We start from the raw sequence: 6,155 nt of genomic DNA, 5'->3' as shown, positions 1-6,155 counted from the left end.
TTGTCATTGAGGATGGCTTGTACTTATACATTCTGTGTCACTAAAATCTCACATTATGTCACAGGACTTCTCCTCATTAGTTAAGGATTCTGTAAAACATAGATTGTCATGTGAGGATAAAGCCTGGAATGGGCCATATCTTAAAATAAGAACTTTAGGAAAAGTGTTTTCAGAGTATCATATGAAATAACCATGGAGACCACATTCTTTAATGAAGGGTCATCTTCACATTTTATTCACCAGCAGTTTTTACCTTCTTAGCTTCAAGCCATCCTTCAGAGTTTGGATCACTTAAAAATGTGTTTATTTTTAAAATCCTGTGAAAGAAGTAGTATTAGATGTTAACAGCTAAGAAGGCAATAGGCCAAGGAAATAAACCTGTTGGCTAACTCTTTGAAAGAGATCTGAGATACATGTTTCTAACTGCCTTTCCTTAGTGGTCCCTTCTTATTCCCTTGTGATTATATAATCCCCAATTACTAGGTAGCACCTATACATCAGAATAATACAATGATAGTGCTGGCAAGGTAGTAAGAGAATCAAAAATCTTCATTTCATTGATGAGATTCAGAAGGATGAAATGACATATCCAAGGTCACCCTGTAATTCTTCTCTTCAATTTGATTTACTTTGGCTATAAAGGTAGATTGTTCTTGTGCTCCCTTAAGCAGCACATATACTAAAATTGGAACAATACAGAGAAGATTAGCAGGGCCCCTCTGCAAGGATGACACGCAAATTCGTGAAGCGTTCCATATTTTTAAAAAAGGTAGATTGTACTTTACTTCTGGAAAGACGGAATTTCAATATAAGAAAAATCTTTACGGCAATTTGGCCCTGGAGAATTTAAATGGAGCAGGAAATTCCAAATTATGATTCCCACAACAGTTTTAACTTGGCCACAGTTGGCATGCTCCTTACTGTACAGTTTCTGGGATTACTACGTTAGCATGTTTTCTTTTCTCTTTCAGCTTTTAAAAAATTTTAATTGAATTTTAGGCTATATATATCTGTTTGGTAGCTGCCTTCATTTGGGGAAGGAATTTTCTGTCAACCAAACACACTGCCTTAGGAGAAAATTAGAAAGGGCAAAAGTAGAGAGTCAAGCCTGTTTAAACAAAGAACCATCTCCGGGTGTGCGATGCACAGACCTGAGTCCAAGCAGAACGCCACGGAGCTGCTTTGCCAAGATCATTAAATTCTCTCTTGCCTGCCACAATCGCCAACAAGTTAAGAGGGTGTTTTGTAATCCTCATCTCTCTTAAGCATCAGAGTTTTAGGAATTTTCCTCTTCTGATGACAGTCTTGTCTGTTGTGCCACAGATTGGCTTTCTTTTAACAGCTGTGTAGTGCTTCTCGGAGTTCATTGCAAATAATTCTAGAAGTTTGGCAGAAAGATTTTAAAAATCTTTATAAAATCAACTTGAATGTAGTTACATGAAAATATACTGCATCTCATGACAAAATAAAAGTTTAGATAGATTTTTAACTTCCATTCTTTTCCTAAAATCATGTAAGATTTCCATTAGTAATCATTTCTTCCCACCTCCTCCATTTACACCAGTGGCAACAGAGGTGTGGAGGTGGTAGGAGTCTTGACCAAGATCAAGAATGGCAAAGAAAAAACTAGAAGTCTAAAATTTAGCATCTAACATAGTACTTGAAATAAAAATTGATTTGGTGAAGAAGGAATGAATTCTCAATACTTTTTTCATTACACCATGGTTACTTGTCCATCGAGTATTTCATCCCAGTCCCTTATCTCCTCTATTTTCAGATTACCCTACTGAAGACCATTTTGGCTGACCTGCACTCAAGTCGGGACACTTGAGTCCTCAGTCACTAAGGCAGTTCCCTAGGTCTGTGTCTTTCCACATGGCTTGAACAGGCACTTCAATCAGTGCGCTAATTTGGGATTGCTGAGAGCATAACTCCCTATCTACTTGTTTCTTTTAACATGGACATTTTTAATCAAGAGCTTAATTTGGTCCTGGGGGACCTCACTCTGCTTTAATAATACATGTGACAAAATTTACCTCTTTGCTTTCAAAGTTGTTAATTATGGAGTGCATTTCAAAAGAGGTATCACAGCCAAGAAATCATCCCTTTTGGATGCTTACGTACTTTAATGTTGGGAAGAAGTAATAAGCAAGGAAAGGTTATGAAACACCTCTCCATATGCATAGTGGTGCTTTAAGGGTGAACAGGGTAGCCATGAAGACTTTTGGGTGATGGGCTTAACTTGAGTTGTATTTCAAGTCATACTATAGACGCCACATAATCCAGAGGGCTTAACCTGCTTTCAAAGCAGATGGAAGAAGAGCAGATGGAAGCAAGGAGGCCTTCAGGCAGATGTGTGGGGTAGGTCACCACACTCTTTAAGGAAGTAGAATCAGTTACTTCAGGAGAAGACAGGTTTTTTTATGCCATTTACAGTGAGGATAGCCAATCGCAGACTGCTCCAGGCTTCTGATGATCTTTGTGGTATGTTCTCAGGCTCACATGTGTTGTGAATTCTTATGGTCACTAAAGCTGTTAATTCTTAATAAATTTGCAGTAGTTTCTGTGAGATTTGTTATAGGTCCTTTGGTCTTCAGACATACAAATGTAGTTTAAATACTCATGCAGTTAAAAAGATTTAAACAATCGTCTAAATTACTATACCTTAAAAGCAACCGAACCCAGCCAAAGCCATTTGCACATGTAGCCTCAAAAGATGGCTTTTAGTGGCTTGGTTCCAGAGCTATATCCATTATGTTCCCATTACCTGAAATGATTACTGGGCTTTGCAAATGACTTTGGGTGCCATACAAAATATTTACTTTTACCCTCTATGGGACAATGTCCTAGAAAATATGATTGCTCAGGAGTTGAATTATGGAACAGATCTTCATGAGGTGGACATTTTATGTCATCTACTCAAAGGCATGCTTAATCTTGTACCAGGAACAAGATAGAAGACAGAGCTAAGAAAAACTTTCCACTTTGCTTTATGAGAAAAGTCAGGGATTTTGTTTTTTTATAAACCATGGACTGAGCCCAGATTTGCTAAGTATTACAAAGGCCTTTGGGAAAGAGTCTGGGTAGACCAGTGCAATGTGATAGTGTCTTTGTACCCATTAGCAATCAAAAAAGTTGGTTAACTTTTGAACACATAGGTGATGTTAATTTTCCTTCTGGGAACTGACCTAATAAGAGAAATGTTGCTAGTAGAAACTAGGTATTTTTCAGATCAATAAAGCTGTGATAGAAAAAGGGTAAAATCTGATTACTGTTGGGCTAGACAAGAAAGATTGAGAGCCATCACTCCTGCATTATGTAAGGAGAAAGTATAGTGACTATAAATGGCTCTATATGTGGTGATTAACTTAACATCTTTGCCATCAGTTTCCTATTTATCAAATGAGAAGTTTGGAAAACATTATAACAAAGGGTCCTTGCACGTCTAATATTCTTTTGGTCTGGATGGTACTATGCAGCATAGAATGATGGAGAGACTCTACTCAGGGTCTCAGGGGGCCTGGTGGTAGTTTCAGTTCTGCCACTAAATTATCATCACTACTTTTGGACATTTAGAGTATTTCCAGTTATTCACAATGCTATACTGAATATTTTGTACATGCATCTTTTTCTTTGGAATAACTTTCCAGAGCTAGATCAAAAGTAGTCGTCCATAAGACTTTTATAATATTACCACAACAAAACCACCAAATTAAGCTCTTATCAGATATGTATTTTTTTCCCATTTTATTACAAATTCTCTCAAAATGTGTATTACAATAAAAATAAATCAAGATCAAGAAAAGAGTTTTGAAAATGAATTAACAACAACAAAAGATATGACTATATATGTGTAATTTTTGTTTCCTTCTCTCTCTCTCTCTCTCTGACACTCAATTCCTTGGCATAATTTAAATCATTTCACCCTATTTACAAGCTTTTGGTAGTAAATAGGGTGAAATTTCAGCTTTTGGTAGCCCCTTTGCAATATGTCATTGACAGATCTCAATCAGGTTTGAATGCAACAAAAATGTCTATCATGTTTCCAAGATTCTGGCATCATAATGAAAACCTCCTAACATAGGGAAAAAAAAAGTCTCTCCAGCAATGTCTAAGCCTTCTGAGTTATCTTTATATGTATGGGTACCTCAAATCCCTTTTCCATAACAAGTATTCCCAAATCCCAATCTAATCTCTCTTTTGCCCAGAGTGTATGTAGAAGGGATCTTGAAAAGCATATTGGCCAAGTCCCTTTCTAGAGTTGAAACCAGAGAGGTCAAATGGCTTGCCCATCATTGCACAGCTCTTCATAAATAAAAGTAGAGAGTTCTGGATTGAGGAATGTTTGTGAAGAGTGGTCAAGGTAGCAAATAAAAACAAGTGATAGATGTGGCATGTGAGGAAGCAAGATATTGAGTAATTTTTCTTTTTCTTTTTAATACACGTTAGACTTGCTGTAAGTTCTGGGCCTGTCATTTACAAGACTCACGGTAACCTTGTGCAAGTCACTTCATCTCTCAGGATCTCAATTTTCTCAAACTATAAAATTAAAAAAAAATCTTATTTCAAATGAAGCCTTAATTCAATTCTGAAGTTAACATTCAAACATTTTCTCTAGGTCATACCAATGGCCTATTAAAAAGGCTGTTGTATCAGGTGAGAGTTATTGCAAGTCCAGGAAATATTAAGATTTTCATCTTTGTGCATTTTTATTAATTGTCAACAACCAAAAGATGGCAGACTAAAGGTCTGAGCTTTCTTTTCAAAGTTGTATAACCAGGCCAGAATTTAAATGCAATGTTGAAGAATAAAATATCAACCTACTCTATTGAATTTGGGCTTGGATCCTATCGTAGAAATTGTTATACTTTATGGGGCAGAGAGTGAGGTTTGTTCTCATGCTGGGATTTACTTAGCCAAAGTGAATTTTATAGATTTTCACAATTTCAGAGGAGCCTATAGTAGAGTTGTAAGTGTTTTAGACCAATCATCCAAAAGTCTTATTTTCTTTTCTAGATTTATTCTACAAAAATGCATAACACATTGACTCTGATCTCAAGAAGCTCATTAGTGCAAGAGGCAAATTTATCCAAGGTAATTAAAAAAAAATTTAATAGGCAAGGCAATTGAGATAGAATTAAGATATAAAAATAAAGGGATCCCATCTATCCCAGCCTTGGGAAGGGAAGAGCAATGAAAGAAAGTTTCTAGGGAAGACAACATCTAGAAATGCTAGGTGATTTGCCAAAAGCCAAACTGCTAATTAGTAGCAAAGCAAGCATTAGAATTCTACGGTCACTCTCTTTCCTGAGTGTCTTCTTAAGTTCTTAATCTATTTGAAGGATATTGAAATGGAAGAATCTTAGATGATGCAGTATGCTTTCCTCTACCCTATATGATCTCCCTAAATATACTTAACATTTACCTACTGTTAGTAAGAGAAATATAAATATCTTCAGGACAGTAATTGCCCTGTTCTCTTATTGTCAAAACTTTCCTCTCTTGTTAAATGACTGCCTGTTTATGGATTTGGTATTGTCCAGATATCTTCTGAAGAGTGCTGCAGTGTCCTAGTCCTAGGGAATGTATTATATTTCTTTGCACTTTTATACTTAATATATGAGGTGTGACATTCTGAAGTGATGGGGGTAAAGGCAATATGTGATTATTTACTGCTAACAACAATCAGAGCATGTTAGCTGATTTTATTATTAGTTCATGCAGAACCATACTTAGGAAGGTAAATCATTCTATTAATAATGGATTCAAAGTCTACCAAATTTTTCCTTTTTACTGTCTGGTCTGAACCATTCTTCTTTAACTCTCAGCATAGATAATCCATCAGGTCCTCAAGGACAAAGGTAATTCTTTACTCATTTTTTTTTTTCCATCTCTCCAGAGTACCTGGCACATAAAAGAAACACAATATATTTGTGGTGATTGTATGGGTTAGTAAGTGTATGAACCAAGGAATAAATGTAGAGTTCACTGTATCCATTACTTCATTTGGAATTAAGTATAATAGAATTTCTGTTGACTTCCACTTAATAGATTCCTTGGATTAAACACTCTGCTTTTTCACTCTGTTAAACATTGTAGTTGTAGTCTTTCCTTGTTTAGAATTATCCAGCCACACTCTTGACATGGTCTTACGA

At 36.1% G+C, this 6,155-nt stretch overlaps 1 non-coding gene across 1 annotated transcript; it reads left to right on the top strand.

Moving 5' to 3' along the window:
• The first annotated feature begins 655 nt into the window (after positions 1-655).
• Positions 656-762, top strand: LOC147913905 (U6 spliceosomal RNA). The gene has a single exon (XR_015556288.1). It is a non-coding gene; the product is annotated as a U6 spliceosomal RNA (small nuclear RNA).
• Positions 763-6,155: the final 5,393 nt, after the last annotated feature.

Source organism: Ceratotherium simum, chromosome 24 (genome assembly GCF_057802395.1).
Source record: "Ceratotherium simum simum isolate JZ-2026a chromosome 24, ASM5780239v1, whole genome shotgun sequence".
NCBI lineage: Eukaryota > Metazoa > Chordata > Mammalia > Perissodactyla > Rhinocerotidae > Ceratotherium > Ceratotherium simum.
The sequence above is the reverse complement of the archived record's forward strand: the minus strand, read 5'-3'. Positions and strand labels throughout refer to the sequence as shown.